The sequence below is a fragment of the Hippocampus guttulatus genome, chromosome 14, assembly GCF_054856545.1.
Source record: "Hippocampus guttulatus isolate MCC_2025c chromosome 14, RoL_Hgut_1.0, whole genome shotgun sequence".
Taxonomy (NCBI): Eukaryota; Metazoa; Chordata; class Actinopteri; order Syngnathiformes; family Syngnathidae; genus Hippocampus; species Hippocampus guttulatus.
This window is the reverse complement of record NC_141274.1, coordinates 19,818,208-19,845,225: the sequence shown is the minus strand read 5'-3', so window position 1 is coordinate 19,845,225 and position 27,018 is coordinate 19,818,208.

Here is a 27,018-nt window from a genome sequence, read left to right as displayed (position 1 = left end):
CATTCCTATGAAGATACATTCAAACTCACAAAACGTGCTCAGCTCGGGCTGAAAATACATTTAAAGCAATAAAAACTCAAATTGAGTGTCACGCCCAAACCAAAGGACTAATGCACACACTTCAACATGTACTTAGTTCAGGATGACCACCTGAAGCCTAAATGAGCATTAATTTGACCACACAACTCATTCCTATGAAGATACATTCAAACTCACAAAACGTGCTCAGCTCGGGCTGAAAATGCATTTAAAGCAATAAAAACTCAAATTGAGTGTCACGCCTAAACCAAAGGACTTATGCACACACTTCAACATGTATTTTGTTCAGGATGACCTCCTGAAGCCCATATGAGCATTAATTTGACTACACGACTCATTCCTATGAAGATACATTCAAACTCACAAAACGTGCTCAGCTCGGGCTGAAAATGCATTTAAAGCAATAAAAACTCAAATTGAGTGTCACGCCTAAACCCAAGGAATTATGCACACACTTCAACATGTATTTAGTTCAGGATGACCACCTGAAGCCTAAATGAGCATTAATTTGACCACACAACTCATTCCTATGAAGATACATTCAAACTCACAAAACGTGCTCAGCTCGGGCTGAAAATGCATTTAATTTAAAGCAATAAAAACTCAAATTGAGTGTCACGCCTAAACCAAAGGACTTATGCACACACTTCAAGATGTATTTTGTTCAGGATGACCACCTGAAGCCTAAATGAGCATTAATTTGACCACACAACTCATTCCTATGAAGATACATTCAAACTCACAAAACGTGCTCAGCTCGGCCTGAAAATGCATTTAAAGCAATAAAAACTCAAATTGAGTGTCACGCCTAAACCAAAGGACTTATGCACACATTTCAACATGTATTTTGTTCAGGATGACCACCTGACGCCTAAATGAGCATTAATTTGACCACACAACTCATTCCTATGAAGATACATTCAAACTCACAAAACGTGCTCAGCTCGGGCTGAAAATGCATTTAAAGCAATAAAAACTCAAATTGAGTGTCACGCCTAAACCAAAGGACTTATGCACACACTTCAACATGTATTTTGTTCAGGATGACCTCCTGAAGCCTAAAACAGCAATAATTTGACCACACAACTCATTCCTATGAAGATACATTCAAAGTCAGAAAGCGCGCTCAGCTCGGGCTGAAAATGCATTTAAAGCAATAAAAACTCAAATTGAGTGTCACGCCTAAAGCAAAGGACTTATGCACACACTTCAACATGTATTTTGTTCAGGATGACCTCCTGAAGCCTAAATGAGCAATAATTTGACCAAACAACTCATTCCTATGAAGATACATTCAAAGTCAGAAAGCGCGCTCAGCTCAGGCTGAAAATGCATTTAAAGCAATAAAAACTCAAATTGAGTGTCACGCCTAAACCAAAGGACTTATGCACACACTTCAACATGTATTTACTTCAGGATGACCACCTGAAGCCTAAATGAGCATTAATTTGACCACACAACTCATTCCTATGAAGATACATTCAAACTCACAAAACGTGCTCAGCTCGGGCTGAAAATACATTTAAAGCAATAAAAACTCAAATTGAGTGTCACGCCCAAACCAAAGGACTAATGCACACACTTCAACATGTACTTAGTTCAGGATGACCACCTGAAGCCTAAGTGAGCATTAATTTGACCACACAACTCATTCCTATGAAGATACATTCAAACTCACAAAACGTGCTCAGCTCGGGCTGAAAATGCATTTAAAGCAATAAAAACTCAAATTGAGTGTCACGCCTAAACCAAAGGACTTATGCACACACTTCAACATGTATTTTGTTCAGGATGACCTCCTGAAGCCCATATGAGCATTAATTTGACTACACGACTCATTCCTATGAAGATACATTCAAACTCACAAAACGTGCTCAGCTCGGGCTGAAAATGCATTTAAAGCAATAAAAACTCAAATTGAGTGTCACGCCTAAACCAAAGGACTTATGCACACACTTCAACATGTATTTAGTTCAGGATGACCACCTGAAGCCTAAATGAGCATTAATTTGACCACACAACTCATTCCTATGAAGATACATTCAAACTCACAAAACGTGCTCAGCTCAGGCTGAAAATGCATTTAAAGCAATAAAAACTCAAATTGAGTGTCACACCTAAACCAAAGGACTTATGCACACACTTCAACACGTATTTTGTTCAGGATGACCTCCTGAAGCCCATATGAGCATTAATTTGACCACACAACTCATTCCTATGAAGATACATTCAAACTCTCAAAACGTGCTCAGCTCGGGCTGAAAATGCATTTAAAGCAATAAAAACTCAAATTGAGTGTCACGCCTAAACAAAAGGACTTATGCACACACTTCAACATGTATTTTGTTCAGGATGACCTCCTGAAGCCTAAATAAGCATTAATTTGACCACACAACTCATTCCTATGAAGATACATTCAAACTCACAAAACGTGCTCAGCTCGGGCTGAAAATGCATTTAAAGCAATAAAAACTCAAATTGAGTGTCACACCTAAACCAAAGGACTTATGCACACACTTCAACATGTATTTTGTTCAGGATGACCTCCTGAAGCCCATATGAGCATTAATTTGACCACACAACTCATTCCTATGAAGATACATTCAAACTCACAAAACGTGCTCAGCTCGGGCTGAAAATGCATTTAAAGCAATAAAAACTCAAATTGAGTGTCACGCCTAAACCAAAGGACTTATGCACACACTTCAACATGTATTTTGTTCAGGATGACCTCCTGAAGCCCATATGAGCATTAATTTGACCACACAACTCATTCCTATGAAGATACATTCAAACTCACAAAACGTGCTCAGCTCGGGCTGAAAATGCATTTAAAGCAATAAAAACTCAAATTGAGTGTCACGCCTAAACCAAAGGACTTATGCACACACTTCAACATGTATTTTGTTCAGGATGACCTCCTGAAGCCTAAATGAGCAATAATTTGACCACACAACTCATTCCTATGAAGATACATTCAAACTCAAAAAACGTGCTCAGCTCTGGCTGAAAATGCATTTAAAGCAATAAAAACTCAAATTGAGTGTCACACCTAAACCAAAGGACTTATGCACACACTTCAACATGTATTTTGTTCAGGATGACCTCCTAAAGCCCATATGAGCATTAATTTGACCACACAACTCATTCCTATGAAGATACATCCAAACTCACAAAACGTGCTCAGCTCGGGCTGAAAATGCATTTAAAGCAATAAAAACTCAAATTGAGTGTCACGCCTAAACCAAAGGACTTATGCACACACTTCAACATGTATTTTGTTCAGGATGACCACCTGAAGCCTAAATGAGCATTAATTTGACCACACAACTCATTCCTATGAAGATACATTCAAACTCACAAAACGTGCTCAACTCGGGCTGAAAATGCATTTAAAGCAATAAAAACTCAAATTGAGTGTCACGCCTAAACCAAAGGACTTATTTACACACTTCAACATGTATTTTGTTCAGGATGACCTCCTGAAGCCCATATGAGCATTAATTTGACGCCTAAACCAAAGGACTTATGCACACACTTCAACATGTATTTTGTTCAAGATGACCTCCTGAAGCCTAAATGAGCATTCATTTGACGACACAACTCATTCCTATGAAGATACATTCTAACTCACAAAACGTGCTCAGCTCGGCCTGAAAATGCATTTAAAGCAATAAAAACTCAAATTGAGTGTCACGCCCAAATCAAAGGACTTATGCACACACTTCAACATGTATTTTGTTCAAGATGTCCTCCTGAAGCCTAAATGAGCATTAATATGATCACACATCTCATTCCTATGAAGATACATTCAAACTCACAAAATGTGCTCAGCTTGGGCTCAAAATGCATTTAAAGCAATAAAAACTCAAATTGCTTGTCACGCCTAAACCAAAGGGCTTATGCACACACTTCAACATGTATTTAGTTCAGGATGTCCTCCTGAAGCCTAAATGAGCATTAATTTGACTACACAACTCATTCCTATGAAGATACATTCAAAGTCAGAAAGCACGCTCAGCTCGGGCTGAAAATGCATTTAAAGCAATAAAAACTCAAATTGAGTGTCACGCCTAAAGCAAAGGACTTATGCACACACTTCAAGATGTATTTTGTTCAAGATGACCTCCTGAAGCCTAAATGCGCATTCATTTGACGACACAACTCATTCCTATGAAAATACATTCTAACTCACAAAACGTGCTCAACTCGGCCTGAAAATGCATTTAAAGCAATAAAAACTCAAATTGAGTGTCACGCCCAAACCAAAGGACTTATGCACACACTTCAACATGTATTTAGTTCAGGATGACCACCTGAAGCCTAAATGAGCATTAATTTGACCACACAACTCATTCCTATGCAGATACATTCAAACTCACAAAACGTGCTCATCTCGGGCTGAAAATGCATTTAAAGCAATAAAAACTCAAATTGAGTGTCACGCCTAAATCAAAGGACTTATGCACACACTTCAACATGTATTTTGTTCAGGATGACCACCTGAAGCCTAAATGAGCATTAATTTGACCACACAACTCATTCTATGAAGATACATTCAAACTCACAAAACGTGCTCAGCTCAGGCTGAAAATGCATTTAAAGCAATAAAAACTCAAATTGAGTGTCACGCCTAAACCAAAGGACTTATGCACACACTTCAACATGTATTTTGTTCAGGATGACCTCCTGAAGCCTAAATGAGCAATAATTTGACCACACAACTCATTCCTATGAAGATACATTTAAACTCACAAAACGTGCTCAGCTCGGGCTGAAAATGCATTTAAAGCAATAAAAGCTCAAATTGAGTGTCACGCCTAAACCAAAGGATTTATGCACACACTTCAACATGTATTTTGTTCAGGATGACCTCCTGAAGCCCATATGAGAATTAATTTGACCAGACAACTCATTCCTATGAAGATACATTCAAACTCACAAAACGTGCTCAGCTCGGGCTGAAAATGCATTTAAAGCAATAAAAACTCAAATTGAGTGTCACACCTAAACCAAAGGATTTATGCACACACTTCAACATGTATTTTGTTCAGGATGACCTCCTGAAGCCCATATGAGAATTAATTTGACCAGACAACTCATTCCTATGAAGATACATTCAAACTCACAAAACGTGCTCAGCTCGGGCTGAAAATGCATTTAAAGCAATAAAAACTCAAATTGAGTGTCACGCCTAAACCAAAGGACTTATGCACACACTTCAACATGTATTTTGTTCAGGATGACCACCTGAAGCCTAAATGAGCATTAATTTGACCACACAACTCATTCCTATGAAGATACATTCAAGCTCAGAAAACGCGCTCAGTTCGGCCTGAAAATGCATTTCGCAATAAAAACTCAAATTGAGTGTCACGCCTAAACCAAAGGGCTTATGCACACACTTCAACATGTATTTAGTTCAGGATGTCCTCCTGAAGCCTAAATGAGCATTAATTTGACTACACAACTCATTCCTATGAAGATACATTAAAAGTCAGAAAGCGCGCTCAGCTCGGGCTGAAAATGCATTTAAAGCAATAAAAACTCAAATTGAGTGTCACGCCTAAACCAAAGGACTTATGCACACACTTCAACATGTATTTTGTTCAAGATGACCTCCTGAAGCCCATATGAGAATTAATTTGACCAGACAACTCATTCCTATGAAGATACATTCAAACTCACAAAACGTGCTCAGCTCGGGCTGAAAATGCATTTAAAGCAATAAAAACTCAAATTGAGTGTCACACCTAAACCAAAGGATTTATGCACACACTTCAACATGTATTTTGTTCAGGATGACCTCCTGAAGCCCATATGAGAATTAATTTGACCAGACAACTCATTCCTATGAAGATACATTCAAACTCACAAAACGTGCTCAGCTCGGGCTGAAAATGCATTTAAAGCAATAAAAACTCAAATTGAGTGTCACGCCTAAACCAAAGGACTTATGCACACACTTCAACATGTATTTTGTTCAGGATGACCACCTGAAGCCTAAATGAGCATTAATTTGACCACACAACTCATTCCTATGAAGATACATTCAAGCTCAGAAAACGCGCTCAGTTCGGCCTGAAAATGCATTTCGCAATAAAAACTCAAATTGAGTGTCACGCCTAAACCAAAGGGCTTATGCACACACTTCAACATGTATTTAGTTCAGGATGTCCTCCTGAAGCCTAAATGAGCATTAATTTGACTACACAACTCATTCCTATGAAGATACATTAAAAGTCAGAAAGCGCGCTCAGCTCGGGCTGAAAATGCATTTAAAGCAATAAAAACTCAAATTGAGTGTCACGCCTAAACCAAAGGACTTATGCACACACTTCAACATGTATTTTGTTCAAGATGACCTCCTGAAGCCTAAATGAGCATTCATTTGACGACACAACTCATTCCTATGAAGATACATTCTAACTCACAAAACGTGCTCAGCTCGGCCTGAAAATGCATTTAAAGCAATAAAAACTCAAATTGAGTGTCACGCCCAAATCAAAGGACTTATGCACACACTTCAACATGTATTTTGTTCAAGATGTCCTCCTGAAGCCTAAATGAGCATTAATATGATCACACATCTCATTGCTATGAAGATACATTCAAACTCAGAACACGTGCTCAGCTCGGCCCGAAACTGCACTTAAAGCAATAAAAACTGAAATTGAGTATAGTCATGGTACCCGCGTTGAGTTATAATTAGTTCAAGAACAAAGAGAATCTGAATAATTGGCTCAAGAGTACAGTTATACAGTCATATAAATGTAAAATGGTTTCAGGCCTCGGAGACAATAACGGACTTTGGTCAGTAGAGGGGAACATAGACCATAACATGATTCAAGACACATTTTGAAAACTTGTTCCACTCGGCCTGAAAATGCATTTAAAGCAATAATAACTAAAATTGAGTGTCACTCCCAAACCAAAGGACTTTTGCACACACTTCAATGTATTTAGTTCAGGATGTCCTCCTGAAGCCTAAATGAGCATTAATTTGACCAGAAAACTCATTCCTATGAAGATACATTCAAACTCACAAAACGTGCTCAGCTCGGGCTGAAAATACATTTAAAGCAATAAAAACTCAAATTGAGTGTCACGCCTAAACAAAAGGACTTTTGCACACACTTCAACATGTATTTTGTTCAGGATGACCTCCTTAAGCCTAAATAAGCATTAATTTGGCCACACAACTCATTCCTATGAAGATACATTCAAACTCACAAAACGTGCTCAGCTCGGGCTGAAAATGCATTTAAAGCAATAAAAACTCAAATTGAGTGTCACACCTAAACCAAACGACTTATGCACACACTTCAACATGTATTTTGTTCAGGATGACCTCCTGAAGCCCCTATGAGCATTAATTTGACTACACAACTCATTCCTATGAAGATACATTGAAACTCACAAAACGTGCTCAGCTCGGGCTGAAAATGCATTTAAAGAAATAAAAGCTCAAATTGAGTGTCACGCCTAAACCAAAGGACTTATGCACACACTTCAACATGTATTTTGTTCAGGATGACCACCTGAAGCCTAAATGAGCATTAATTTGACCACACAACTCATTCATATGAAGATACATTCAAACTCACAAAACGTGCTCAGCTCAGGCTGAAAATGCATTTAAAGCAATAAAAACTCAAATTGAGTGTCACACCTAAACCAAAGGACTTATGCACACACTTCAACATGTATTTTGTTCAGGATGACCTCCTGAAGCCCATATGAGCATTAATTTGACTACACAACTCATTTCTATGAAGATACATTCAAACTCACAAAACGTGCTCAGCTCGGGCTGAAAATGCATTTAAAGCAATAAAAACTCAAATTGAGTGTCACGCCTAAACCAAAGGACTTATGCACACACTTCAACATGTATTTTGTTCAGGATGACCACCTGAAGCCTAAATGAGCATTAATTTGACCACACAACTCATTCTATGAAGATACATTCAAACTCACAAAACGTGCTCAGCTCAGGCTGAAAATGCATTTAAAGCAATAAAAACTCAAATTGAGTGTCACGCCTAAACCAAAGGACTTATGCACACACTTCAACATGTATTTTGTTCAGGATGACCTCCTGAAGCCTAAATGAGCAATAATTTGACCACACAACTCATTCCTATGAAGATACATTTAAACTCACAAAACGTGCTCAGCTCGGGCTGAAAATGCATTTAAAGCAATAAAAACTCAAATTGAGTGTCACGCCTAAACCAAAGGACTTATGCACACACTTCAACATGTATTTTGTTCAGGATGACCACCTGAAGCCTAAATGAGCATTAATTTGACCACACAACTCATTCCTATGAAGATACATTCAAACTCACAAAACGTGCTCAGCTCGGGCTGAAAATGCATTTAAAGCAATAAAAACTCAAATTGAGTGTCACGCCTAAACCAAAGGACTTATGCACACACTTCAACATGTATTTTGTTCAGGATGACCTCCTGAAGCCTAAATGAGGATTAATTTGATCAGACAACTCATTCCTATGAAGATACATTCTAACTCACAAAACGTGCTCAGCTCGGCCTGAAAATGCATTTAAAGCAATAAAAACTCCAATTGAGTGTCACGCCTAAACCAAAGGACTTATGCACACACTTCAACATGTATTTTGTTCAGGATAACCTCCTGAAGCCTAAATCAGCAATAATTTGACCACACAACTCATTCCTATGAAGATACATTCAAAGTCAGAAAGCGCGCTCAGCTCGGGCTGAAAATGCATTTTAAGCAATAAAAACTCAAATTGAGTGTCACACCTAAACCAAAGGACTTATTCACACACTTCAACATGTATTTTGTTCAGGATGACCTCCTGAAGCCTAAATGAGGATTAATTTGACTACACAACTCATTCCTATGAAGATACATTCAAAGTCAGAAAGCGCGCTCAGCTCGGGCTGAAAATGCATTTAAAGCAATAAAAACTCAAATTGAGTGTCACGCCTAAACCAAAGGACTTATGCACACACTTCAACATGTATTTAGTTCAGGATGACCACCTGAAGCCTAAATGAGCATTAATTTGACCACACAACTCATTCCTATGAAGATACATTCAAACTCACAAAACGTGCTCAGTTCGGGCTGAAAATGCATTTAAAGCAAAAAAAAACTCAAATTGATTGTCACGCCTAAACAAAAGGACTTATGCACACACTTCAACATGTATTTTGTTCAGGATGACCTCCTGAAGCCTAAATAAGCATTAATTTGACCACACATCTCATTCCTATTAAGATACATTCAAAGTCAGAAAGCGCGCTCAGCTCGGGGTGAAAATGCATTTAAAGCAATAAAAACTCAAATTGAGTGTCACGCCTAAACCAAAGGACTTATGCACACACTTCAACATGTATTTAGTTCAGGATGACCTCCTGAAGCCCATATGAGCATTAATTTGACCACACAACTCATTCCTATGAAGATACATTCAATCTCTCAAAACGTGCTCAGCTCGGGCTGAAAATGCATTTAAAGCAATAAAAACTCAAATTGAGTGTCACGCCTAAACAAAAGGACTTATGCACACACTTCAACATGTATTTTGTTCAGGATGACCTCCTGAAGCCTAAATAAGCATTAATTTGACCACACAACTCATTCCTATGAAGATACATTCAAACTCACAAAACGCGCTCAGCTCGGGCTGAAAATGCATTTAAAGCAATAAAAAAATCAAATTGAGTGTCACGCCTAAACCAAAGGACTTATGCACACACTTCAACATGTATTTTGTTCAGGATAACCTCCTGAAGCCTAAATCAGCAATAATTTGACCACACAACTCATTCCTATGAAGATACATTCAAAGTCAGAAAGCGCGCTCAGCTCGGGCTGAAAATGCATTTAAAGCAATAAAAACTCAAATTGAGTGTCACACCTAAACCAAACGACTTATGCACACACTTTAACATGTATTTAGTTCCGGATGACCACCTGAACCCTAAATGAGCATTAATTTGACCACACAACTCATTCCTATAAAGATACATTCAAACTCACAAAACGTGCTCAACTCGGCCTGAAAATGCATTTAAAGCAATAAAAACTCAAATTGAGTGTCACGCCTAAACCAAAGGACTTATGCACACACTTCAACATGTATTTTGTTCAGGATGACCTCCTGAAGCCCATATGAGCATTAATTTGACTACACAACTCATTCCTATGAAGATACATTCAAACTCACAAAACGTGCTCAGCTCGGGCTGAAAATGCATTTAAAGCAATAAAAACTCAAATTGAGTGTCACGCCTAAACCAAAGGACTTATGCGCACACTTCAACATGTATTTTGTTCAGGATGACCACCTGACGCCTAAATGAGCATTAATTTGACCACACAACTCATTCCTACGAAGATACATTCAAACTCACAAAACATGCTCAGCTCGGGCTGAAAATGCATTTAAAGCAATAAAAACTCAAATTGAGTGTCACACCTAAACCAAAGGACTTATGCACACACTTCAACATGTATTTTGTTCAGGAAGGCCTTCTGAAGCCCATATGAGCATTAATTTGACTACACAACTCATTCCTATGAAGATACATTCAAACTCACAAAACGTGCTCAGCTAGGGCTGAAAATGCATTTAAAGCAATAAAAACTCAAATTGAGTGTCACGCCTAAACCAAAGGACTTATGCACACACTTCAACATGTATTTTGTTCAGGATGACCTCCTGAAGCCTAAATAAGCATTAATCTGACCACACAACTCATTCCTATGAAGATACATTCAAACTCACAAAACGCGCTCAGCTCGGGCTGAAAATGCATTTAAAGCAATAAAAACTCAAATTGAGTGTCACACCTAAACCAAAGGACTTATGCACACACTTCAACATGTATTTAGTTCAGGATGACCACCTGAAGCCTAAATGAGCATTAATTTGACCACACATCTCATTCCTATGAAGATACATTCAAACTCACAAAACATGCTCAGCTCGGGCTGAAAATGCATTTAAAGCAATAAAAACTCAAATTGAATGTCACGCCTAAACCAAAGGACTTATGCACACACTTCAACATGTATTTTGTTCAGGATGACCTCCTGAAGCCTAAATGAGCAATAATTTGACCACACAACTCATTCCTATGAAGATACATTCAAACTCAAAAAACGTGCTCAGCTCGGGCTGAAAATGCATTTAAAGCAATAAAAACTCAAATTGAGTATCACACCTAAACCAAAGGACTTTTGCACACACTTCAACATGTATTTTGTTCAGGATGACCTCCTGAAGCCCATATGAGCATTAATTTGACCACACAACTCATTCCTATGAAGATACATTCAAACTCAGAAAACGTGCTCAACTCGGGCTGAAAATGCATTTAAAGCAATAAAAACTCAAATTGAGTGTCACGCCTAAACCAAAGGACTTATGCACACACTTCAACATGTATTTTGTTCACGATGACCACCTGAAGCCTAAATGAGCATTAATTTGACCACACAACTCATTCCTATGAAGATACATTCAAATTCACAAAACGTGCTCAACTCGGGCTGAAAATGCATTTAAAGCAATAAAAGCTCAAATTGAGTGTCACGCCTAAACCAAAGGACTTATGCACACACTTCAACATGTATTTTGTTCAATATGACCTCCTGAAGCCCATATGAGCATTAATTTGACCACACAACTCATTCCTATGATGATACATTCAAACACACAAAACGTGCTCAGCTCGGCCTGAAAATGCATTTAAAGCAATAAAAACTCAAATTGAGTGTCACGCCTAAACCAAAGGACTTATGCACACACTTCAACATGTATTTTGTTCAGGATGACCACCTGACGCCTAAATGAGCATTAAATTGACCACACAACTCATTCCTATTAAGATACATTCAAACTCACAAAACGTGCTCAGCTCGGGCTGAAAATGCATTTAAAGCAATAAAAACTCAAATTGAGTGTCACGCCTAAACCAAAGGACTTATGCACACACTTCAACATGTATTTTGTTCAGGATGACCTCCTGAAGCCTAAATCAGCAATAATTTGACCACACAACTCATTCCTATGAAGATACATTCAAAGTCAGAAAACGTGCTCAGCTCGGGCTGAAAATGCATTTAATTTAAAGCAATAAAAACTCAAATTGAGTGTCACGCCTAAACCAAAGGACTTATGCCCACACTTCAACATGTATTTAGTTCAGGATGACCAACTGAAGCCTAAATGAGCATTAATTTGACCACACAACTCATTCCTATGAAGATACATTCAAACTCACAAAACGTGCTCAGCTTGGGCTTAAAATGCATTTAAAGCAATAAAAACTCAAATTGAGTGTCACACCTAAACCAAAGGACTTATGCACACACTTTAACATGTATTTTGTTCAGGATGACCACCTGAAGCCTAAATGAGCATTAATTTGACCACACAACTCATTCCTATGAAGATACATTCAAACTCACAAAACGTGCTCAACTCGGGCTGAAAATGCATTTAAAGGAATAAAAACTCAAATTGAATGTCACGCCTAAACCAAAGGACTTATGCACACACTTCAACATGTATTTAGTTCAGGATGACCACCTGAAGCCTAAATGAGCATTAATTTGACCACACAACTCATTCCTATGAAGATACATTCAAAGTCAGAAAGCGCGCTCAGCTCGGGCTGAAAATGCATTTAATTTAAAGCAATAAAAACTCAAATTGAGTGTCACGCCTAAACCAAAAGACTTATGCACACACTTCAACATGTATTTTGTTCAGGATGACCTCCTGAAGCCCATATGAGCATTAATTTGACCACACAACTCATTCCTATGAAGATACATTCAAAGTCAGAAAGCGCGCTCAGCTCGGGCTGAAAATGCATTTAATTTAAAGCAATAAAAACTCAAATTGAGTGTCACGCCTAAACCAAAGGACTTATGCACACACTTCAACATGTATTTAGTTCAGGATGACCACCTGAAGCCTAAATGAGCATTCATTTGACCACACAACTCATTCCTATGAAGATACATTCAAACTCACAAAACGTGCTCAGCTCGGGCTGAAAATGCATTTAAAGCAATAAAAACTCAAATTGAGTGTCACACCTAAACCTAAGGACTTATGCACACACTTCAACATGTATTTTGTTCAGGATGACCTCCTGAAGCCCATATGAGCATTAATTTGACTACACAACTCATTCCTATGAAGATACATTCAAATTCACAAAACGTGCTCAGCTCGGGCTGAAAATGCATTTAAAGCAATAAAAACTCAAATTGAGTGTCACGCCTAAACCAAAGGACTTATGCACACACTTCAACATGTATTTTGTTCAGGATGACCTCCTGAAGCCTAAATAAGCATTAATTTGACCACACAACTCATTCCTATGAAGATACATTCAAACTCACAAAACGCGCTCAGCTCGGGCTGAAAATGCATTTAAAGCAATAAAAACTCAAATTTAGTGTCACACCTAAACCAAAGGACTTATGCACACACTTCAACATGTATTTAGTTCAGGATGACATCCTGAAGCCCATATGAGCATTAATTTGACTACACAACTCATTCCTATGAAGATACATTCAAACTCACAAAACGTGCTCAACTCGGGCTGAAAATGCATTTAAAGCAATAAAAACTCAAATTGAGTGTCACGCCTAAACCAAAGGACTTATGCACACACTTCAACATGTATTTTGTTCAGGATGACCTCCTGAAGCCCATATGAGCATTTATTTGACTACACAACTCATTCCTATGAAGATACATTCAAACTCACAAAACGTGCTCAGCTCGGACTGAAAATGCATTTAAAGCAATAAAAACTCAAATTGAGTGTCACGCCTAAACCAAAGGACTTATGCACACACTTCAACATGTATTTTGTTCAGGATGACCACCTGACGCCTAAATGAGCATTAATTTGACCACACAACTCATTCCTATGAAGATACATTCAAAGTCAGAAAGCGCGCTCAGCTCGGGCTGAAAATGCATTTAATTTAAAGCAATAAAAACTCAAATTGAGTGTCACGCCTAAACCAAAGGACTTATGCACACACTTCAACATGTATTTAGTTCAGGATGACCACCTGAAGCCTAAATGAGCATTAATTTGACTACACAACTCATTCCTATGAAGATACATTCAAACTCACAAAACGTGCTCAGCTCGGGCTGAAAATGCATTTAAAGCAATAAAAACTCAAATTGAGTGTCACACCTAAACCAAAGGACTTATGCACACACTTCAACATGTATTTTGTTCAGGATGAACTCCTGAAGCCCATATGAGCATTAATTTGACCACACAACTCATTCCTATGAAGATACATTCAAACTCACAAAACGTGCTCAACTCGGGCTGAAAATGCATTTAAAGGAATAAAAACTCAAATTGAGTGTCACGCCTAAACCAAAGGACTTATGCACACACTTCAACATGTATTTTGTTCAGGATGACCTCCTGAAGCCCATATGAGCATTAATTTGACCACACAACTCATTCCTATGAAGATACATTCAAAGTCAGAAAGCGCGCTCAGCTCGGGCTGAAAATGCATTTAATTTAAAGCAATAAAAACTCAAATTGAGTGTCACGCCTAAACCAAAGGACTTATGCACACACTTCAACATGTATTTAGTTCAGGATGACCACCTGAAGCCTAAATGAGCATTAATTTGACCACACAACTCATTCCTATGAAGATACATTCAAACTCACAAAACGTGCTCAACTCGGGCTGAAAATGCATTTAAAGCAATAAAAACTCAAATTGAGTGTCACGCCTAAACCAAAGGACTTATGCACACACTTCAACATGTATTTTGTTCAGGATGACCTCCTGAAGCCCATATGAGCATTAATTTGACCAAACAACTCATTCCTATGAAGATACATTCAAACACACAAAACGTGCTCAGCTCGGCCTGAAAATGCATTTAAAGCAATAAAAACTCAAATTGAGTGTCACGCCTAAACCAAAGGACTTATGCACACACTACAACATGTATTTTTTTCAGGGTGACCTCCTGAAGCCTAAATAAGCATTAATTTGACCACACAACTCATTCCTATGAAGATACATTCAAACTCACAAAACGCGCTCAGCTCGGGCTGAAAATGCATTTAAAGCAATAAAAACTCAAATTTAGTGTCACACCTAAACCAAAGGACTTATGCACACACTTCAACATGTATTTAGTTCAGGATGACATCCTGAAGCCCATATGAGCATTAATTTGTCTACACAACTCATTCCTATGAAGATACATTCAAACTCACAAAACGTGCTCAACTCGGGCTGAAAATGCATTTAAAGCAATAAAAACTCAAATTGAGTGTCACGCCTAAACCAAAGGACTTATGCACACACTTCAACATGTATTTTGTTCAGGGTGACCTCCTGAAGCCCATATGAGCATTAATTTGACTACAAAACTCATTCCTATGAAGATACATTCAAACTCACAAAACGTGCTCAGCTCGGGCTAAAAATGCATTTAAAGCAATAAAAACTCAAATTGAGTGTCACGCCTAAACCAAAGGACTTATGCACACACTTCAACATGTATTTTGTTCAGGATGACCACCTGACGCCTAAATGAGCATTAATTTGACCACACAACTCATTCCTATGAAGATACATTCAAAGTCAGAAAGCGCGCTCAGCTCGGGCTGAAAATGCATTTAATTTAAAGCAATAAAAACTCAAATTGAGTGTCACGCCTAAACCAAAGGACTTATGCACACACTTCAACATGTATTTAGTTCAGGATGACCACCTGAAGCCTAAATGAGCATTAATTTGACTACACAACTCATTCCTATGAAGATACATTCAAACTCACAAAACGTGCTCAGCTCGGGCTGAAAATGCATTTAAAGCAATTAAAACTCAAATTGAGTGTCACACCTAAACCAAAGGACTTATGCACACACTTCAACATGTATTTTGTTCAGGATGACCTCCTGAAGCCCATATGAGCATTAATTTGACTAAACAACTCATTCCTATAAAGATACATTCAAACTCACAAAACGTGCTCAGCTCGGGCTGAAAATGCATTTAAAGCAATAAAAACTCAAATTGAGTGTCACGCCTAAACCAAAGGACTTATGCACACACTTCAACATGTATTTTGTTCAGGATGACCTCCTGAAGCCCATATGAGCATTAATTTGACTACACAACTCATTCCTATGAAGATACATTCAAACTCACAAAACGTGCTCAGCTCGGGCTGAAAATGCATTTAAAGCAATAAAAACTCAAATTGAGTGTCACGCCTAAACCAAAGGACTTATGCACACACTTCAACATGTATTTTGTTCACGGTGACCACCTGAAGCCTAAATGAGCATTAATTTGACCACACAACTCATTCCTATGAAGATACATTCAAACTCACAAAACGTGCTCAACTCGGGCTGAAAATGCATTTAAAGCAATAAAAGCTCAAATTGAGTGTCACGCCTAAACCAAAGGACTTATGCACACACTTCAACATGTATTTTGTTCAGGATGACCTCCTGAAGCCCATATGAGCATTAATTTGACCACACAACTCATTCCTATGAAGATACATTCAAACACACAAAACGTGCTCAGCTCGGCCTGAAAATGCATTTAAAGCAATAAAAACTCAAATTGAGTGTCACGCCTAAACCAAAGGACTTATGCACACACTACAACATGTATTTTGTTCAGGGTGACCTCCTGAAGCCTAAATAAGCATTAATTTGACCACACAACTCATTCCTATGAAGATACATTCAAACTCACAAAACGTGCTCAGCTCGGGCTGAAAATGCATTTAAAGCAATAAAAACTCAAATTGAGTGTCACGCCTAAACCAAAGGACTTATGCACACACTTCAATATGTATTTTGTTCACGATGACCACCTGAAGCCTAAATGAGAATTAATTTGACCACACAACTCATTCCTATGAAGATACATTCAAACTCACAAAACGTGCTCAACTCGGGCTGAAAATGCATTTAAAGCAATAAAAGCTCAAATTGAGTGTCACGCCTAAACCAAAGGACTTATGCACACACTTCAACATGTATTTTGTTCAGGATGACCTCCTGAAGCCCATATGAGCATTAATTTGACCACACAACTCATTCCTATGAAGATACATTCAAACACACAAAACGTGCTCAGCTCGGCCTGAAAATGCATTTAAAGCAATAAAAACTCAAATTGAGTGTCACGCCTAAACCAAAGGACTTATGCACACACTTCAACATGTATTTTGTTCAGGATGACCACCTGACGCCGAAATGAGCATTAATTTGACCACACAACTCATTCCTATGAAGATACATTCAAACTCACAAAACGCGCTCAGCTCGGGCTGAAAATGCATTTAAAGCAATAAAAACTCAAATTGAGTGTCACGCCTAAACCAAAGGACTTATGCACACACTACAACATGTATTTTGTTCAGGGTGACCTCCTGAAGCCTAAATAAGCATTAATTTGACCACACAACTCATTCCTATGAAGATACATTCAAACTCACAAAACGCGCTCAGCTCGGGCTGAAAATGCATTTAAAGCAATAAAAACTCAAATTTAGTGTCACACCTAAACCAAAGGACTTATGCACACACTTCAACATGTATTTAGTTCAGGATGACATCCTGAAGCCCATATGAGCATTAATTTGTCTACAAAACTCATTCCTATGAAGATACATTCAAACTCACAAAACGCGCTCAGCTCGGCCTGAAAATGCATTTAAAGCAATAAAAACTCAAATTGAGTGTCACGCCTAAACCAAAGGACTTATGCACACACTTCAACATGTATTTTGTTCAGGATGACCTCCTGAAGCCCATATGAGCATTAATTTGACTACACAACTCATTCCTATGAAGATACATTCAAACTCACAAAACGTGCTCAGCTCGGGCTGAAAATGCATTTAAAGCAATAAAAACTCAAATTGAGTGTCACGCCTAAACCAAAGGACTTATGCACACACTTCAACATGTATTTTGTTCAGGATGACCACCTGAAGCCTAAATGAGCATTAATTTAACCACACAACTCATTCCTATGAAGATACATTCAAACTCACAAAACGTGCTCAGCTCGGGCTGAAAATGCATTTAAAGCAATAAAAACTCAAATTGAGTGTCACGCCTAAACCAAAGGACTTATGCACACACTTCAACATGTATTTTGTTCACGATGACCACCTGAAGCCTAAATGAGCATTAATTTGACCACACAACTCATTCCTATGAAGATACATTCAAACTCACAAAACGTGCTCAACTCGGGCTGAAAATGCATTTAAAGCAATAAAAGCTCAAATTGAGTGTCACGCCTAAACCAAAGGACTTATGCACACACTTCAACATGTATTTTGTTCAGGATGACCTCCTGAAGCCCATATGAGCATTAATTTGACCACACAACTCATTCCTATGAAGATACATTCAAACACACAAAACGTGCTCAGCTCGGCCTGAAAATGCATTTAAAGCAATAAAAACTCAAATTGAGTGTCACGCCTAAACCAAAGGACTTATGCACACACTTCAACATGTATTTTGTTCAGGATGACCACCTGACGCCGAAATGAGCATTAATTTGACCACACAACTCATTCCTATGAAGATACATTCAAACTCACAAAACGCGCTCAGCTCGGGCTGAAAATGCATTTAAAGCAATAAAAACTCAAATTGAGTGTCACGCCTAAACCAAAGGACTTATGCACACACTACAACATGTATTTTGTTCAGGGTGACCTCCTGAAGCCTAAATAAGCATTAATTTGACCACACAACTCATTCCTATGAAGATACATTCAAACTCACAAAACGCGCTCAGCTCGGGCTGAAAATGCATTTAAAGCAATAAAAACTCAAATTTAGTGTCACACCTAAACCAAAGGACTTATGCACACACTTCAACATGTATTTAGTTCAGGATGACATCCTGAAGCCCATATGAGCATTAATTTGTCTACAAAACTCATTCCTATGAAGATACATTCAAACTCACAAAACGCGCTCAGCTCGGCCTGAAAATGCATTTAAAGCAATAAAAACTCAAATTGAGTGTCACGCCTAAACCAAAGGACTTATGCACACACTTCAACATGTATTTTGTTCAGGATGACCTCCTGAAGCCCATATGAGCATTAATTTGACTACACAACTCATTCCTATGAAGATACATTCAAACTCACAAAACGTGCTCAGCTCGGGCTGAAAATGCATTTAAAGCAATAAAAACTCAAATTGAGTGTCACGCCTAAACCAAAGGACTTATGCACACACTTCAACATGTATTTTGTTCAGGATGACCACCTGAAGCCTAAATGAGCATTAATTTAACCACACAACTCATTCCTATGAAGATACATTCAAACTCACAAAACGTGCTCAGCTCGGGCTGAAAATGCATTTAAAGCAATAAAAACTCAAATTGAGTGTCACGCCTAAACCAAAGGACTTATGCACACACTTCAACATGTATTTTGTTCACGATGACCACCTGAAGCCTAAATGAGCATTAATTTGACCACACAACTCATTCCTATGAAGATACATTCAAACTCACAAAACGTGCTCAACTCGGGCTGAAAATGCATTTAAAGCAATAAAAGCTCAAATTGAGTGTCACGCCTAAACCAAAGGACTTATGCACACACTTCAACATGTATTTTGTTCAGGATGACCTCCTGAAGCCCATATGAGCATTAATTTGACCACACAACTCATTCCTATGAAGATACATTCAAACACACAAAACGTGCTCAGCTCGGCCTGAAAATGCATTTAAAGCAATAAAAACTCAAATTGAGTGTCACGCCTAAACCAAAGGACTTATGCACACACTTCAACATGTATTTTGTTCAGGATGACCACCTGACGCCTAAATGAGCATTAATTTGACCACACAACTCATTCCTATGAAGATACATTCAAACTCACAAAACGCGCTCAGCTCGGGCTGAAAATGCATTTAAAGCAATAAAAACTCAAATTGAGTGTCACGCCTAAACCAAAGGACTTATGCACACACTACAACATGTATTTTGTTCAGGGTGACCTCCTGAAGCCTAAATAAGCATTAATTTGACCACACAACTCATTCCTATGAAGATACATTCAAACTCACAAAACGCGCTCAGCTCGGGCTGAAAATGCATTTAAAGCAATAAAAACTCAAATTTAGTGTCACACCTAAACCAAAGGACTTATGCACACACTTCAACATGTATTTAGTTCAGGATGACATCCTGAAGCCCATATGAGCATTAATTTGTCTACAAAACTCATTCCTATGAAGATACATTCAAACTCACAAAACGTGCTCAACTCGGGCTGAAAATGCATTTAAAGCAATAAAAACTCAAATTGAGTGTCACGCCTAAACCAAAGGACTTATGCACACACTTCAACATGTATTTTGTTCAGGATGACCTCCTGAAGCCCATATGAGCATTAATTTGACTACACAACTCATTCCTATGAAGATACATTCAAACTCACAAAACGTGCTCAGCTCGGGCTGAAAATGCATTTAAAGCAATAAAAACTCAAATTGAGTGTCACGCCTAAACCAAAGGACTTATGCACACACTTCAACATGTATTTTGTTCAGGATGACCACCTGACGCCCAAATGAGCATTAATTTGACCACACAACTCATTCCTATGAAGATACATTCAAAGTCAGAAAGCGCGCTCAGCTCGGGCTGAAAATGCATTTAATTTAAAGCAATAAAAACTCAAATTGAGTGTCACGCCTAAACCAAAGGACTTATGCACACACTTCAACATGTATTTAGTTCAGGATGACCACCTGAAGCCTAAATGAGCATTAATTTGACCACACAACTCATTCCTATGAAGATACATTCAAACTCACAAAACGTGCTCAGCTCGGGCTGAAAATGCATTTAAAGCAATAAAAACTCAAATTTAGTGTCACACCTAAACCAAAGGACTTATGCACACACTTCAACATGTATTTTGTTCAGGATGACCTCCTGAAGCCCATATGAGCATTAATTTGACCACACAACTCATTCCTATGAAGATACATTCAAACACACAAAACGTGCTCAGCTCGGGCTGAAAATGCATTTAAAGCAATAAAAACTCAAATTGAGTGTCACGCCTAAACCAAAGGACTTATGCACACACTTCAACATGTATTTTGTTCACGATGACCACCTGAAGCCTAAATGAGCATTAATTTGACCACACAACTCATTCCTATGAAGATACATTCAAACTCACAAAACGTGCTCAACTCGGGCTGAAAATGCATTTAAAGCAATAAAAGCTCAAATTGAGTGTCACGCCTAAACCAAAGGACTTATGCACACACTTCAACATGTATTTTGTTCAGGATGACCTCCTGAAGCCTAAATAAGCATTAATTTGACCACACAACTCATTCCTATGAAGATACATTCAAACTCACAAAACGCGCTCAGCTCGGGCTGAAAATGCATTTAAAGCAATAAAAACTCAAATTTAGTGTCACACCTAAACCAAAGGACTTATGCACACACTTCAACATGTATTTAGTTCAGGATGACATCCTGAAGCCCATATGAGCATTAATTTGTCTACAAAACTCATTCCTATGAAGATACATTCAAACTCACAAAACGCGCTCAGCTCGGCCTGAAAATGCATTTAAAGCAATAAAAACTCAAATTGAGTGTCACGCCTAAACCAAAGGACTTATGCACACACTTCAACATGTATTTTGTTCAGGATGACCTCCTGAAGCCCATATGAGCATTAATTTGACTACACAACTCATTCCTATGAAGATACATTCAAACTCACAAAACGTGCTCAGCTCGGGCTGAAAATGCATTTAAAGCAATAAAAACTCAAATTGAGTGTCACGCCTAAACCAAAGGACTTATGCACACACTTCAACATGTATTTTGTTCAGGATGACCACCTGAAGCCTAAATGAGCATTAATTTAACCACACAACTCATTCCTATGAAGATACATTCAAACTCACAAAACGTGCTCAGCTCGGGCTGAAAATGCATTTAAAGCAATAAAAACTCAAATTGAGTGTCACGCCTAAACCAAAGGACTTATGCACACACTTCAACATGTATTTTGTTCACGATGACCACCTGAAGCCTAAATGAGCATTAATTTGACCACACAACTCATTCCTATGAAGATACATTCAAACTCACAAAACGTGCTCAACTCGGGCTGAAAATGCATTTAAAGCAATAAAAGCTCAAATTGAGTGTCACGCCTAAACCAAAGGACTTATGCACACACTTCAACATGTATTTTGTTCAGGATGACCTCCTGAAGCCCATATGAGCATTAATTTGACCACACAACTCATTCCTATGAAGATACATTCAAACACACAAAACGTGCTCAGCTCGGCCTGAAAATGCATTTAAAGCAATAAAAACTCAAATTGAGTGTCACGCCTAAACCAAAGGACTTATGCACACACTTCAACATGTATTTTGTTCAGGATGACCACCTGACGCCGAAATGAGCATTAATTTGACCACACAACTCATTCCTATGAAGATACATTCAAACTCACAAAACGCGCTCAGCTCGGGCTGAAAATGCATTTAAAGCAATAAAAACTCAAATTGAGTGTCACGCCTAAACCAAAGGACTTATGCACACACTACAACATGTATTTTGTTCAGGGTGACCTCCTGAAGCCTAAATAAGCATTAATTTGACCACACAACTCATTCCTATGAAGATACATTCAAACTCACAAAACGCGCTCAGCTCGGGCTGAAAATGCATTTAAAGCAATAAAAACTCAAATTTAGTGTCACACCTAAACCAAAGGACTTATGCACACACTTCAACATGTATTTAGTTCAGGATGACATCCTGAAGCCCATATGAGCATTAATTTGTCTACAAAACTCATTCCTATGAAGATACATTCAAACTCACAAAACGCGCTCAGCTCGGCCTGAAAATGCATTTAAAGCAATAAAAACTCAAATTGAGTGTCACGCCTAAACCAAAGGACTTATGCACACACTTCAACATGTATTTTGTTCAGGATGACCTCCTGAAGCCCATATGAGCATTAATTTGACTACACAACTCATTCCTATGAAGATACATTCAAACTCACAAAACGTGCTCAGCTCGGGCTGAAAATGCATTTAAAGCAATAAAAACTCAAATTGAGTGTCACGCCTAAACCAAAGGACTTATGCACACACTTCAACATGTATTTTGTTCAGGATGACCACCTGAAGCCTAAATGAGCATTAATTTAACCACACAACTCATTCCTATGAAGATACATTCAAACTCACAAAACGTGCTCAGCTCGGGCTGAAAATGCATTTAAAGCAATAAAAACTCAAATTGAGTGTCACGCCTAAACCAAAGGACTTATGCACACACTTCAACATGTATTTTGTTCACGATGACCACCTGAAGCCTAAATGAGCATTAATTTGACCACACAACTCATTCCTATGAAGATACATTCAAACTCACAAAACGTGCTCAACTCGGGCTGAAAATGCATTTAAAGCAATAAAAGCTCAAATTGAGTGTCACGCCTAAACCAAAGGACTTATGCACACACTTCAACATGTATTTTGTTCAGGATGACCTCCTGAAGCCCATATGAGCATTAATTTGACCACACAACTCATTCCTATGAAGATACATTCAAACACACAAAACGTGCTCAGCTCGGCCTGAAAATGCATTTAAAGCAATAAAAACTCAAATTGAGTGTCACGCCTAAACCAAAGGACTTATGCACACACTTCAACATGTATTTTGTTCAGGATGACCACCTGACGCCTAAATGAGCATTAATTTGACCACACAACTCATTCCTATGAAGATACATTCAAACTCACAAAACGCGCTCAGCTCGGGCTGAAAATGCATTTAAAGCAATAAAAACTCAAATTGAGTGTCACGCCTAAACCAAAGGACTTATGCACACACTACAACATGTATTTTGTTCAGGGTGACCTCCTGAAGCCTAAATAAGCATTAATTTGACCACACAACTCATTCCTATGAAGATACATTCAAACTCACAAAACGCGCTCAGCTCGGGCTGAAAATGCATTTAAAGCAATAAAAACTCAAATTTAGTGTCACACCTAAACCAAAGGACTTATGCACACACTTCAACATGTATTTAGTTCAGGATGACATCCTGAAGCCCATATGAGCATTAATTTGTCTACAAAACTCATTCCTATGAAGATACATTCAAACTCACAAAACGTGCTCAACTCGGGCTGAAAATGCATTTAAAGCAATAAAAACTCAAATTGAGTGTCACGCCTAAACCAAAGGACTTATGCACACACTTCAACATGTATTTTGTTCAGGATGACCTCCTGAAGCCCATATGAGCATTAATTTGACTACACAACTCATTCCTATGAAGATACATTCAAACTCACAAAACGTGCTCAGCTCGGGCTGAAAATGCATTTAAAGCAATAAAAACTCAAATTGAGTGTCACGCCTAAACCAAAGGACTTATGCACACACTTCAACATGTATTTTGTTCAGGATGACCACCTGACGCCCAAATGAGCATTAATTTGACCACACAACTCATTCCTATGAAGATACATTCAAAGTCAGAAAGCGCGCTCAGCTCGGGCTGAAAATGCATTTAATTTAAAGCAATAAAAACTCAAATTGAGTGTCACGCCTAAACCAAAGGACTTATGCACACACTTCAACATGTATTTAGTTCAGGATGACCACCTGAAGCCTAAATGAGCATTAATTTGACCACACAACTCATTCCTATGAAGATACATTCAAACTCACAAAACGTGCTCAGCTCGGGCTGAAAATGCATTTAAAGCAATAAAAACTCAAATTTAGTGTCACACCTAAACCAAAGGACTTATGCACACACTTCAACATGTATTTTGTTCAGGATGACCTCCTGAAGCCCATATGAGCATTAATTTGACCACACAACTCATTCCTATGAAGATACATTCAAACACACAAAACGTGCTCAGCTCGGGCTGAAAATGCATTTAAAGCAATAAAAACTCAAATTGAGTGTCACGCCTAAACCAAAGGACTTATGCACACACTTCAACATGTATTTTGTTCACGATGACCACCTGAAGCCTAAATGAGCATTAATTTGACCACACAACTCATTCCTATGAAGATACATTCAAACTCACAAAACGTGCTCAACTCGGGCTGAAAATGCATTTAAAGCAATAAAAGCTCAAATTGAGTGTCACGCCTAAACCAAAGGACTTATGCACACACTTCAACATGTATTTTGTTCAGGATGACCTCCTGAAGCCCATATGAGCATTAATTTGACCACACAACTCATTCCTATGAAGATACATTCAAACACACAAAACGTGCTCAGCTCGGCCTGAAAATGCATTTAAAGCAATAAAAACTCAAATTGAGTGTCACGCCTAAACCAAAGGACTTATGCACACACTTCAACATGTATTTTGTTCAGGATGACCACCTGACGCCTAAATGAGCATTAATTTGACCACACAACTCATTCCTATGAAGATACATTCAAACTCACAAAACGCGCTCAGCTCGGGCTGAAAATGCATTTAAAGCAATAAAAACTCAAATTGAGTGTCACGCCTAAACCAAAGGACTTATGCACACACTACAACATGTATTTTGTTCAGGGTGACCTCCTGAAGCCTAAATAAGCATTAATTTGACCACACAACTCATTCCTATGAAGATACATTCAAACTCACAAAACGCGCTCAGCTCGGGCTGAAAATGCATTTAAAGCAATAAAAACTCAAATTTAGTGTCACACCTAAACCAAAGGACTTATGCACACACTTCAACATGTATTTAGTTCAGGATGACATCCTGAAGCCCATATGAGCATTAATTTGTCTACAAAACTCATTCCTATGAAGATACATTCAAACTCACAAAACGTGCTCAACTCGGGCTGAAAATGCATTTAAAGCAATAAAAACTCAAATTGAGTGTCACGCCTAAACCAAAGGACTTATGCACACACTTCAACATGTATTTTGTTCAGGATGACCTCCTGAAGCCCATATGAGCATTAATTTGTCTACAAAACTCATTCCTATGAAGATACATTCAAACTCACAAAACGTGCTCAACTCGGGCTGAAAATGCATTTAAAGCAATAAAAACTCAAATTGAGTGTCACGCCTAAACCAAAGGACTTATGCACACACTTCAACATGTATTTTGTTCAGGATGACCTCCTGAAGCCCATATGAGCATTAATTTGACTACACAACTCATTCCTATGAAGATACATTCAAACTCACAAAACGTGCTCAGCTCGGGCTGAAAATGCATTTAAAGCAATAAAAACTCAAATTTAGTGTCACACCTAAACCAAAGGACTTATGCACACACTTCAACATGTATTTAGTTCAGGATGACATCCTGAAGCCCATATGAGCATTAATTTGTCTACAAAACTCATTCCTATGAAGATACATTCAAACTCACAAAACGTGCTCAACTCGGGCTGAAAATGCATTTAAAGCAATAAAAACTCAAATTGAGTGTCACGCCTAAACCAAAGGACTTATGCACACACTTCAACATGTATTTTGTTCAGGATGACCTCCTGAAGCCCATATGAGCATTAATTTGACTACACAACTCATTCCTATGAAGATACATTCAAACTCACAAAACGTGCTCAGCTCGGGCTGAAAATGCATTTAAAGCAATAAAAACTCAAATTGAGTGTCACGCCTAAACCAAAGGACTTATGCACACACTTCAACATGTATTTTGTTCAGGATGACCACCTGACGCCCAAATGAGCATTAATTTGACCACACAACTCATTCCTATGAAGATACATTCAAAGTCAGAAAGCGCGCTCAGCTCGGGCTGAAAATGCATTTAATTTAAAGCAATAAAAACTCAAATTGAGTGTCACGC